Here is a 12,372-nt window from a genome sequence, read left to right as displayed (position 1 = left end):
TGGGAGTCTCGTATCAGACATGCGGATGATGTGGCCCGTCCAGTGGAGCTGATCGAGCGTGGTCAATGCTTCGATGCTGGGGATATTGGCCTGAGCGAGAACACTGACGTTGGTGCGTCTATCCTGCCAATCGATTTGCTGGATCTTTCGGAGGCAGCGCTGGTGGTACTTCTCCAGTTCTTTGAGGTGCCTGCTGTACACGGTCCATGTCTCTGAAGCATATAGGAGGGCAGGTATCACATTGCTCTGTAGACTATGAGCTTGGTGCCGGGTTTGAGATTCTGGTCTTCAAACGGAAGGCTGCACTGGCACCCTTGTTGACAATAGGCTCCCGAGGTATGGAAAATGATCCACGTTGTCCAGGGTCTCGTCGTGGATTTTGATAATCGGGGGCAGTATTGTGTGGCGGGGGCAGGTTGGTAGAGGACCTTTGTCTTACGGATGTTTAGTGTAAAGCCCATGCTCTCGAAAGCTTCTGTGAAGGTGTTGACAATGGTTTGGAGTTCGGCCTCAGAGTGTGCGCAAACGCAAGCGTCGTCTGCATACTGTAATTCAATGACAGAGGATGGGATGACCTTGGATCTGGACTTGAGGTGACAGAGGTTGAACAATTTTCCGTTTGTTCTGTAGATTAGCTCCACTCCAGCGGGGAGCTTATTGAGAGTGAGATGGAGTATTGTAGCAAGGAAAATCGAGGAGAGCGTTGGTGCGATGACATAGCCTTGCGTGACCATGGTCCGTATGTGGATTGGGTCTGTGGTGGATCCATTGGTCAGGATCATGGCTTACATCTCATTGTGCAGCAGGCGGACGATGACAAACTTTTGAGGGCAGCCGAACTTGAGGACACTCCATAGTCCCTCACAGTTGACAGTGTCGAAGGCCATGTGCACGGGCTGGTGTTGTTCCCTGCATTTCTCTTGGATTTGCCACGTGGTAAAGATTGTGTCCATTGTGCCCCTTAGTGTGCGGAATCCGCATTGCGACTCTGGGAGTTCTTCAGCCACCGGGAGAGGCGATTAAGGAGGATTTATGCGATGAGTTTCCCTGTGGCAGACAGCAGGGAAACTCCTGAAATTACCACAATCGGACTTGTCCCCTTTCTTGAAGATGGTCACGATTACGGTGTCTCTGAGATCCCATGGCATGCTCTTCTCCTTCCAAATAAGAGAGTTTGTGTATTCGCGTCAGTAATGCTTCTCTGCCATGTTTTAGTGCTTCAGCGGGGATTCCATCTGCTCCTGATGCCTTGTTCTTCAGTTGTCGGGTGACATTATCAACCTCGTGCTGGGCTGGGGTTGTGCTAAAGTTGTAGCGGGCAGTATACTGCGGGATGAAGTTGAGGACACTCATGTCGAAGACAGAGACTTGGTTAAGGAGATATTTGAAGTGCTCCCTCCAGCGGGCACTGACTGCCTCTCTGTCCTTGATGAGTACCTCTCCGTTATTAGCCAATAGTGGGGTAGGACATTGTCATGTATCGAGACCTGTTACTGCCTGTACTATTACATATGATGTGCCACCAGAGGGCACTACTATCGGAAACTTGTACACCAGCTGTATGGTCACTAAGGTGTGCCACAAGGGGACACTGCAGTGGGAGACTTGTAGGTTACCTGTACAGGTGTGCCAGGCCTAGTATAAAAGGCAGGCCACCATGTGTGATCCTCACTCTGGAGTTATAATAAATGGACTAATGTCACTACAGAGTCATTATCAGAGCATCCAAAGACATAACAGACCTTTGGGTGCTTGGGCCGTAGGTGGTGTTGACTGCGCTAAAGAATCCTCGCACGTTGTGGTTGGCAGCTAGTTGCTGGATCTCTTGCACTTTCTCTATCCACCATCTGTTCTTTAGGTTGCGAGTTTTTTGTTGGACCTCGACCTTCACACGTTTGTAGAACTGCTTTTTTGCTCTCGAGTTGTGTTGCTGTTTCCAGTTCAAGAATGCCTTGCGCTTGTGGCTTATTAGCTCCTGGATCTCCTGGTCATTCTCGTCGAATCAGTCTTGATGTTTCCTGGTCGAGTGACCAAGCGTCTCTTTACAGATGCTAATTATGGAGGCTTTGAGGGCAGACCAGGCGCTGTGGGCACTCTGTGTCTCTGGATCACTGGGAGTCGCCTGGTTGGATGTGAGGCGCTAACTGAATCGGGTTTTCTTAGCAGGGTCTTGAGTGCTCCAGCACTGATTTTCCTGCGGCATTGTTTCTGTTGTCACCGCTGTTTTGGGGCTACATTGATGGAGATGACAGAGCGGATTAGGCAGTGGTCTGTCCAGCAGTAGTCAGCTCCTGCCATGGCGTGGGTGATGCACACGTCCTTGCGGTCCCTCGCTCGGACGATGACTTGGTCTAGCAGATGCCAGTGCTTGGAACAAGGGTGTTGCCATGATGTCTTGTACTTGTCTCTCTGACAGAACAAGATCATGGTTATGACAAGGCCATGTTCTAAGCATTTCGTCAGGAGGAGGGTACTGTTGGAGTTCGTTTTCCTTCCCCCCTCTCTGCCGCTCTCACTTCCCCAGAGGTCTGTGTCCTTTCCAACTCTAGCATTGAAGTCGCCAAGGAGGATCAGCTTGTTGCCCGTTGGGACTAGGGACAGGGATTTTTCGAGGCTGGAGTAGAATTCCTCTTTGGCCTCGTCTGTAGCTTCCAGTGTTGAGGTGTACGCGCTGATGACCGTAGCGCACTGATTCCGAGCTAGGGTGAGCCGAAGAGTCATGAGGCGTTCGTTTAGCCCGCAAGGGGAGTCTCTGAGATGGACAACTAGTTAATTTTTTATAGCGAAGCCTACCCCATGGAGGTGCCGTTCTTCTGGTTTATCTTTCCAGAAGAAGGTGTAACCACCACCTTGTTCCTTGAGCTGGCCTTCCCCTGCCGCCGGGCGGCGATGTCTACGTCGAAATGTCTGAGTTCCTGGGCAACGATAGTAGTACGGTATTGAGGTCTGTCACTGTTGGGACTATCCGCGAGGGTCCTGACGTTCCAGATCCCAAACATCATCTTAAAGGGTGGAAGATGCCTGTGCGTATATTCTTTTAACGTGGGATGGCTGTTGCACACCAGCTACCACACGGGCTTGACAGAGCAAAGTCTTGGTCCAGTGGCAAGGGGATCCAAGACAATTGGAGACCAGGCTCTGCTGCATGAGCCTAGTACATACACACAAACACACTCCTACTGTCCTTCCTCCTTCGCACAGGTCCTCTCTCCCTGGGATTCTTAGGACGCAGTGTAGTCCTCACGACCTCGCTGTTGGCCTGTGCTGCTCCTTCTCTGGGCCACTCCTGGGTCCCGGCCTCATCACTGCTCCAGACCTCCATCTCCGACCCCCGCTTCACTCAGGTCCCGACCCCCGCTCCCGACCTCTGGTCCCGACCTCCACTCCTGTGTCCCGATGCCTCCTCTAGGCTCGGCCTCGCTCCAAAGACACGTCACCAACCAGTTACCTGGATTCCGGTGACGTCGATTTTTGTCGCCCTCTGGGGATGGCTCGCACTGCTCCCTGTGCTGGTTGCTCCTGGTGCTCCTCTGTTCCCACCCAGGTCGGCTCAGGCAGGCACATACCACCTGTCTGTAGGCGATTCTGTGCCACATAGCATCGTGTATCAATTGTTGCAAATTCCTGCAATTCCCAAGTGTATATAATTTGCTGCCCGAGTCTTGCAACATTTTATAAAAAGCCCTGTTGCTGTGAAAGCATTTTTGTGAGGGAATGTGAGCAAAAATCATAAATCTCCCCTAACCATTATTACCAATATATTATAACTTTCATTTATATTGCACCTTTCATAGCCTCAGGATGTCCCAAAGCAGTTCACAAGGTGAAGTACTTTTGGAGTGTAGTCACTGTTGTAATGTAGGAAACATAGCAGCGAATTTGTGCAAAGCACAATCCCATTGAGAGAAATGACCAGATAATCTCTTTTAGTATTGTTGGTTGAGAAATAAATATCAGCCAGGACACCGGAAAGCAATGTTCCCTCTAATTTGTTTTTTTTTGGCTGGGCAGCCCCTTTAATGGGCTGCACGGCCCATTCTAATTTCCAGGCATGTGCGTTTTTTCCTATTGGCAAGCGGCCTGCGTGGAAACAGTGCTAGGGAGCACTCCCCTGTTATTCCATGCTAAAAAACAGCTACGGTGAGACAAAAATGATCTCCAATGTGTTCATGGCAAGAGCAGGAAAAGAAATGCCTTTTAAAATATGCATTTCACTGATGTAGAAACATAGAAAATAGGTGCAGGAGTAGGCCATTCGGCCCTTCGAGCCTGCACCACCATTCAATAAGATCATGGCTGATCATTCATCTCAGTATCCCTTTCCTGCTTTCTCTCCATACCCTTTGATCCCTTTAGCCATAAGGGCCATATCTAACTCCCTCTTGAATATATCCAATGAACTGGCATCAACAACTCTCTGCGGCAGGGAATTCCACAGGTTAACAATTCTCTCAGTGAAGAAGTTTCTCCTCATCTCAGTCCTAAATGGCTTACCCCTTATCCTTAGACTATGACCCCCTGGTTCTGGACTTCCCCAACATCGGGAACATTCTTCCTGCATCTAACCTGTCCAGTCCTGTCAGAATTTTATATGTTGCTATGAGATCCCCTCTCATCCTTCGAAACTCCAGTGAATACAGGCCCAGTCGATCCAGTCTCTCCTCATATGTCAGTCCAGCCATCCCGGGAATCAGTCTGGTGAACCTTTGCTGCACTCCCTCAATAGCAAGAATGTCCTTCCTCAGATTAGGAGACCAAAACTGAACACACTATTCCAGGTGAGGCCTCACCAAGGCCCTGTACAACTGCATTAAGACCTCTCTGTTCCTATACTCAAATCCCCTAGCTATGAAGGCCAACATACCATTTGCCTTCTTCACCGCCTGCTGTACCTGCATGCCAACTTTCAATGACTGATGTACCATGACACCCAGGTCTCGTTGCACCTCCCCTTTTCTTAATCTGTCACCATTCAGGTAATATTCTGCCTTCGTGTTTTTGCCACCAAAGTGGATAACCTCACATTTATCCACATTATGCTGCATCTGCCATGCATTTGCCCACTTACCTAACCTGTCCAAGTCACCCTGCAGCCTCTTAGCATCCTCCTCACAGCTCACACCGCCACCCAGCTTAGTGTCATCTGCAAACTTGGAGATATTACACTCAATTCCTTCATCTAAATCATTGATGTATATTGTAAATAGCTGGGGTCCCAGCACTGAGCCCTGTGGCACCCCACTAGTCACTGCCTGCCATTCTGAAAAGGACCCGTTTATCCCGACTCTGTGCTTCCAGTCTGCCAACCAGTTCTCTATCCACGTCAGTACATTACCCCCAATACCATGTGCTTTAATTTTGCACACCAATCTCTTGTGTGGGACCTTGTCAAAAGCCTTTTGAAAGTCCAAATAGACCACATCCACTGGTTCTCCCTTGTCCACTCTACTAGTTACATCCTCACAAAATTCCAGAAGATTTGTCAAGTATAATTTCCCTTTCATAAATCCATGCTGACTTGGACCGCACCTGTCACTGCTTTACAAATGCGCTGATATTTCATTTTTAATAATTGATTCCAACATTTTCCCCATTATTGATGTCAGGCTAACCGGTCTATAATTACCTATTTTCTCTCTTCCCTCCTTTTTAAAAAAGTGCTGTAACATTAGCTACCCTCCAGTCCATAGGAACTGATCCAGAGTCAACAGACTGTTGGAAAATAATCACCAATGCATCCACTATTTCTAGGGCTACTTCCTTAAGTACTCTGGGATGCAGACTATCAGGCCCCGGGGATTTATCAATTCCATCAATTTCCCTAACACAATTTCCCGCCTAATAAGGATTTCCTTCAGTTCCTCCTTCTCACTAGACCCTTGGTCTCCTAGTATTTCCGGAAGGTTATTTGTGTCTTCCTTCATGAAGACAGAACCAAAGTATTTGTTCAACTGGTCTGCCATTTCTTTGTTCCCCATTATAAATTCACCAGAATCTTACTGCAAGGGACCTACGTTTGTCTTCACTAATCTTTTTCTCTTCACATATCTATAAAAGCTTTTGCAGTCAGTTTTTATGTTCCCAGCAAGCTTTCTCTCAGACTCTATTTTCCCCCTCCTAATTAAACACTTTGTCCTCCTCTGCTGGATTCTAAATTTCTCCGAGTCCTCAGGTTTGCTGCTTTTTCTGGCCAATTTATATGCCTCTTCCTTGGATTTAACACTATCCTTAATTTTCCTTGTTAGCCACGGTTGAGCCACTTTCCCCGTTTTATTTTTACTCCAGACAGGGATGTACAATTGTTGAAGTTCATCCATGTGATCTTTAAATGTTTGCCATTGCCTATCCACCGTCAACCCTTTAAGTATCATTCGCCAGTCTATTCTAGCCAATTCACGTCTCATACCATCAAAGTTACCTTTCCTTAAGTTCAGGACCCTAGTCTCTGAATTAACTGTGTCACTCCATCTTAATAAAGAATTCTACCATATTATGGTCACTCATCCCCAAGGGGCCTTGCACAACATTACGCATCACCCAGTCTAGGATGGCCAGTCTTCCAGTTGGTTCCTTGACACATTGGTCTAGAAAACCATCCCTAATACACTCCAGGAAATCCTCCTCCACCGTATTGCTACCAGTTTGGTTAGCCCAATCCACATGTAGATTAAAGTCGCCCATGATAACTGCTGTACCTTTATTGCACGCATCCCTAATTTCTTGTTTGATGCTGTCCCCAACCTCACTACTACTGTTTGGTGGTCTGTACACAACTCTCACTAGCGTTTTCTTCCCTTTGGTATTCTGCAGCTCCACCCATACAGTTCCACATCATCCAAGCTAATGTCCTTCCTTACTATTGCGTTAATTTCCTCTTTAACCAGCAATGCTACCTCACCTCCTTTTCCTTTCTGTCTATCCTTCCTGAAGGTTGAATACCCCTGGATGTTGAGTTCCCAGCCTTGGTCACCCTGGAGCCATGTCTCTGTGATGCCAATTATATCATATTCGTTAATTGCTGCGTGCGCTGTTAATTCGTCCACCTTATTACGAATACTCCTCGTATTGAGGCACAGAGCCTTCAGGCTTGTCTTTTTAACACATTTTTCCCCTTTAGAATTTTGCTGTAATGTGGCCCTTTTTGATTTTTGCCTTGGGTTTCTCTGCCCTCCACTTTTACTTTTCTTCTTTCTATCTTTTGTTTCTGCCCCCATTCTCCTTCCCTCAGTCTCCCTGCATAGGTTCCCATCTCCCTGCATATGTTCCCATCCCCGCCATGTTAGTTTAATCCCTCCCTAACAGCACTCGCAAACACTACCCCTAGGACATTGGTTCTGGTTCTGCCCAGGTGCAGACTGTCCGGTTTGTACTGGTCCCACCTCCCCAGAACCGGGTCCAATGTCCCAGGAATTTGAATCCCTCCCTTCTGCACCACTCCTCAAGCCACGTATTCATCTTAGCTATCCTGCAATTCCTACTCTGACTAGCACGTGGCATTGGTAGCAATCCTGAGATTACTACCTTTGAGGTCCTACTTTTTAATTTAACTCCTAGTTCCCTAAATTCAGCTTGTAGGACCTCATCCCATTTTTTACCTGATGTATTTGTCCAGAAGATTTACAGAAGTTATTGCTTAGCCTTGTCAAAAAATGTCATTGTTGTCTCTGTAATGCCAACCCACATACATCATCATCTGATCAAGCAAAAGTGCGGCATACGTTACTTCTCTTAACCAGCTGTGCTTCAGTTGTTATAGCACACTCAGAACGTTGTGTATCCAGTCCCATTCCAGAAACATGAGCATGTACTGAGGAAATGCTGCACTGTTGGAGCAGTATTATGGTGATACTTCACATACTGTCTTCCTGTAAACTTAGATGCCAGACTGTCATACCTAACACACGTGGATGTTGTTTAAAGACTGTTACAGTTTACAGATAGGTGCGTCTGCTCTCTCAGGTAAATGTAAAAGATCCCATGGCACTATTTCAAAGAAGAGCAGGGGAGTTTTCCCCAGTGTCCTGGCCAAAATTTATTCCCCAAACAACATCACTAAAACAGATTATCACATTGCAGTTTGTGGGAGCTTGTGTTCAAAATGGCTGCTGCGTTTCCTACAATACAAGAGTGACTACGCTCCAAAAGCAATTCGTTGGCTGTAAAGTGCTTTGGGACGTTATGAAAGACACTATTTAAATGGAAATCTTTATACAGCTAACTTTCTACCTGCTTTTGTATGTTATATTTATACACTGTAAAAGCTGCACTCAGAACATCGGCACAAATACATCTACAAAAAGTCCATGTCAGAATAAACTGCTCTTTACCGACGGACTACTGCCACATGGATCTTTCCCAATCATGGATATTGGTGATCTTGTTTTTAAATTGAAGCTTGTGCAGCTTTTTATCTGGGAGTCCAAGTGAATTGCAGCGATGATGATTTAATGTTTTATTCAGCACATGGCAACTGCAGTATTATCAAGGTCAGAGTTTGGAGCATGACATTGAGAAAAACAGTGACAAATTGTAAACCCATCAAAATGAATACAGCTGCGACCTTTTTGCATTCGTTTACAATGCAGAGAAAAGAGGTTTATTTTTTTGAAAAAAGTAACCATTACTGAAAATAAATGAGATTTATTTGTTCTTAAACTGAATCAAAAATGCAATTTTTTTTGAAAGAGCCTATAGTATCCAAGTCTGCACACTTTTTATATTTTGCATATATATTCCCTCTAAATCTTATTGGCCTGGAATTTGCAGTGGGGATGACGGCAAACAGGCCTTTGAAACTGACCGCAACCTCGGGATTTGGTGCATGCGGAAATCCTGAAGTTGCGGACTGTCATTGACGGCTCCGAAACAGGTCCCCACCACCAGCAGAGCCGGCAATCTGTGTAATCAACCAAATCTGGGAAACTGACTAACTTCGGCTCTTCCGCAGTAAGTACGCTGTTGAATTCCCCACTAAAAGTTAGACCCAAAGGGATTAGGTGGAACTGATGTTTTGACAGCGTCATTGCTGCTAAACAATTGTTGAGGGCCTGGAATACTAATTTTAATTCAATACAGTGTGATATTTGTCCATTTTAATAAAAAAATAATTTTTTAAGAAACTTCAATAGCAATTGTTTTAATTTTTTTAATAGTTTGTCCATCTTTATTTCAAGTTTTCCTTTTCCCTATGTGATAGTCTCAATCTTTGTTTTGCTCTCTAATTATTTTTTAAAAGTTAGAATTTTAAGAGCTTACTCACTTCCTTGTTGACTGTCTGTGACAATTCTGCCTTTTGATTGGCTGCTTAGACAGCCTGTTGATGTCACAGCAGTTCGTATAAGAGAATCCCATTAATTGAAGGTCGTAAAACCCGAAGCTCTCGACAAGGATTGCAAGATCAGGTGTACTTCGGGGCCAGTCATGAATGCCTTCGTTTTGCTTCGCTGCTGACCGCAAATTCAGGGCCTTTATAAACCTCATACCATAAACTAGAGATGTTCAACCTTTTGCAGTTGGAGGTTGGATACACCTCACAACCACCCCATCCTGTCCCCTCCCTCTTTCCCTCCATTCTCATATTCCCCAACCCTCTACCTCAACAACAACATGCATTTATACAGCTTTAATATCCTAAAATGTCCCTGAGGAGCTTCACAGGTGTGATTATCAAAGAAAAGTTTGACACTGCGCCGCATAAGGAGATATTAGGACAGGTGATCCAAAAGCTTGGTCAAAGGTAGGTTGGAGAGGCAGAGAAGTTTAGGGAGGGAGTTCCAGAGCTTGGGGTCCAGGCAGCCGAAGACAAGGTTGTCAAAGGTGGAATGATGAAAATCAGGGATGCTCATGAGACCAGAACTGGAGGAGCGGAGAGCTCTCGGAGGGTATAGGGCTGGAGGAGGTTACAGAGATAGGGAGGGGCGATGCCAGGGAAGGATTTGAAAATGAGAATTATAATTTTAAATTTCACTCAAGTTACCATTTGTAATTGTAAATGTTAGGAGGGGTAGTTAGAATCGAAATCTGTTAAGTTCGTGTAAAATCTGATCAATCAGTTGCATTTTTACATGGGAGGAATTAATGGGCTCGACTTTCCACTTCACATTGCCCATCTATGGCCCAAAACGGACCTCTATCGCCCATTTTGAGCAAAAAGTGGAAACTAGGCCCAAAATATCGCCGGAAAAATAGGCCCCCAAGTTTCCACTTTGATCGCTGAGATGATCGCCCAAATGATCGCCCACACAAGGCCCATCCCAAGTTTTAGCACTTAGCATGCACTTCGCTGGGCCGATGCAAGGCCCAAAAGAGTGCTCAAAAATAGTTGCTTTTTCAGGGCCTTAGAGAAGGAAATGGGCACTACGGACGCCATTTTTAGCCTCTGAGGAAGGGTGGAGAATTGTTCTGAGTTATTTAGAGAGTAAAATTGATGCAAATTGTACTCAGAAATTTGGGACAGGGAATATAAATAGGTATTATCACCTTATTTATGCATATATTGGAATTATTTATTAAAAAGCTTTTACATAGTGAATTTATTTAATGATATTCCATGGGGATACAGAATAAACAAACAAATCTGTATGAAGAACTGTACGTTGTAAAACTTATGTAAGTAAGAGAGAAGGTTCAAAAGTTGTAGAAATTTTTTTTTAAATTGACAAACAAAGAACTAATGAACAACACCCTCCCTCCAAACCCCACCCCCTGCAACAACCCACCCTTCCCTCAAAATCCCCAGAATGTTACAAGAAGAAGAAATGAACATTTTACAGAACAAGTGGCCATTTAAGTAATGATAACAAATGACCATTTTAGTCACGCCAACAAGTGACCATTTCAATGCTGACAACAAGTGACCATTTCAGTGATGATAACAAGTGACCATTTCAGTCACGCCAACAAGTGACCATTTCAGTGCTGACAACAAGCGACCATTTCAGTGCTGACAACAAGCGACCATTTCAGTCATGCCAACAAGTGACCATTTCAGTGCTGACAACAAGTGACCATTTCAGTCATGCCAACAAGTGACCATTTCAGTGCTGACAACAAGTGACCATTTCAGTGCTGACAACAAGTGACCATTTCAGTCATGCCAACAAGTGACCATTTCAGTGCTGACAACAAGTGACCATTTCAGTCATGCCAACAAGTGACCATTTCAGTGCTGACAACAAGTGACCATTTCAGTCATGCCAACAAGTGACCAATTCAGTGATGATAACAAGTGACAATTTCAGTCATGCCAACAAGTGACCATTTCAGTCATGCCAACAAGTGACCATTTCAGTCACGCCAACAAGTGACCATTTCAGTCACGCCAACAAGTGACCATTTCAGTGCTGATAACAAGTGACCATTTCAGTCACGCCAACAAGTGACCATTTCAGTCACGACAACAAGTGACCATTTCAGAAAGAATGGAAAGGGAACAGTTAAGTAATGATAACAAGTGAACATTTAACTTTATGTTGGGTTGCGTAAAACTTAGTTATGTTTAAATGTGACCCAATAACATTGCAGATCCTAGTTACTATTTAGATCATTAAATAATAGATAAATATAAATTTCAATTACTCTCGCAGCTGCCAGTAGGCTGTTCCACCGTTTGCGGCACTGGTCCGGTCTGCGCGTTTCATTGGAGGCCGATGTGACTACGTCGTCTATTTCGGACCAATTCCTGTGCTCTGCACAGGGTGGAGGTTTCCCCTGCCCACCCCGTGTCAGATCCTCCCACCTGGAGCTGACAGCATTTACGAGGGCCTCATTTGCCTCTTCGCTGAAGGGTTTGGCCCTTCTCTTTCCTGCACCTCCCTCCATTCTTTAAATTTATCTGTAATTTGGATAAGACTTTCTGACCTGCTTCCTTTCTCCTCTCTCTCTCTCTCTCTCTCTCTCTCTCCCAGATCCCCCAGAGCTTCTGAGCATGTGTGAAGACCCTTGACCTCTCAAAACGCTGGAAGAAGCATCAACCTGAAAAAATAAAATCAACCTGCACATGCGCAGTGATGCGTTGCTCGGAAAGCTTTTTTTTCATTCACTTCCGTTTTCTTTGGACGATCAGGAGATCGCCGAGAAATGACATCGCCCATTTGACATCGCTGGGCTAAGGCCGAGTGGAAAATCGCAACAAAAAAAAATGAGCCTTGAGCCGGCGATCAGCACGGGCGATACGTCCCGCATCGCTGCAACAAGGCCATTTTTTTCAGGCTTAGCCTGAATGTGGAAAGTCTAGCCCAATGGATTTTGTCGTCTCTAAGATTAAGATCAAGACTATCCATCTCCATCGCTGCCCCTGCCCCAACCCCGAACTCTCATCATACTCTAGCATCTTCTCCTGCCACCTCCTGAACTCGCACCTGACTAGGATTG

Source organism: Pristiophorus japonicus, chromosome 1 (assembly GCF_044704955.1).
Source record: "Pristiophorus japonicus isolate sPriJap1 chromosome 1, sPriJap1.hap1, whole genome shotgun sequence".
NCBI classification, from domain to species: Eukaryota; Metazoa; Chordata; class Chondrichthyes; family Pristiophoridae; genus Pristiophorus; species Pristiophorus japonicus.
This window is presented reverse-complemented; position numbering follows the sequence as displayed.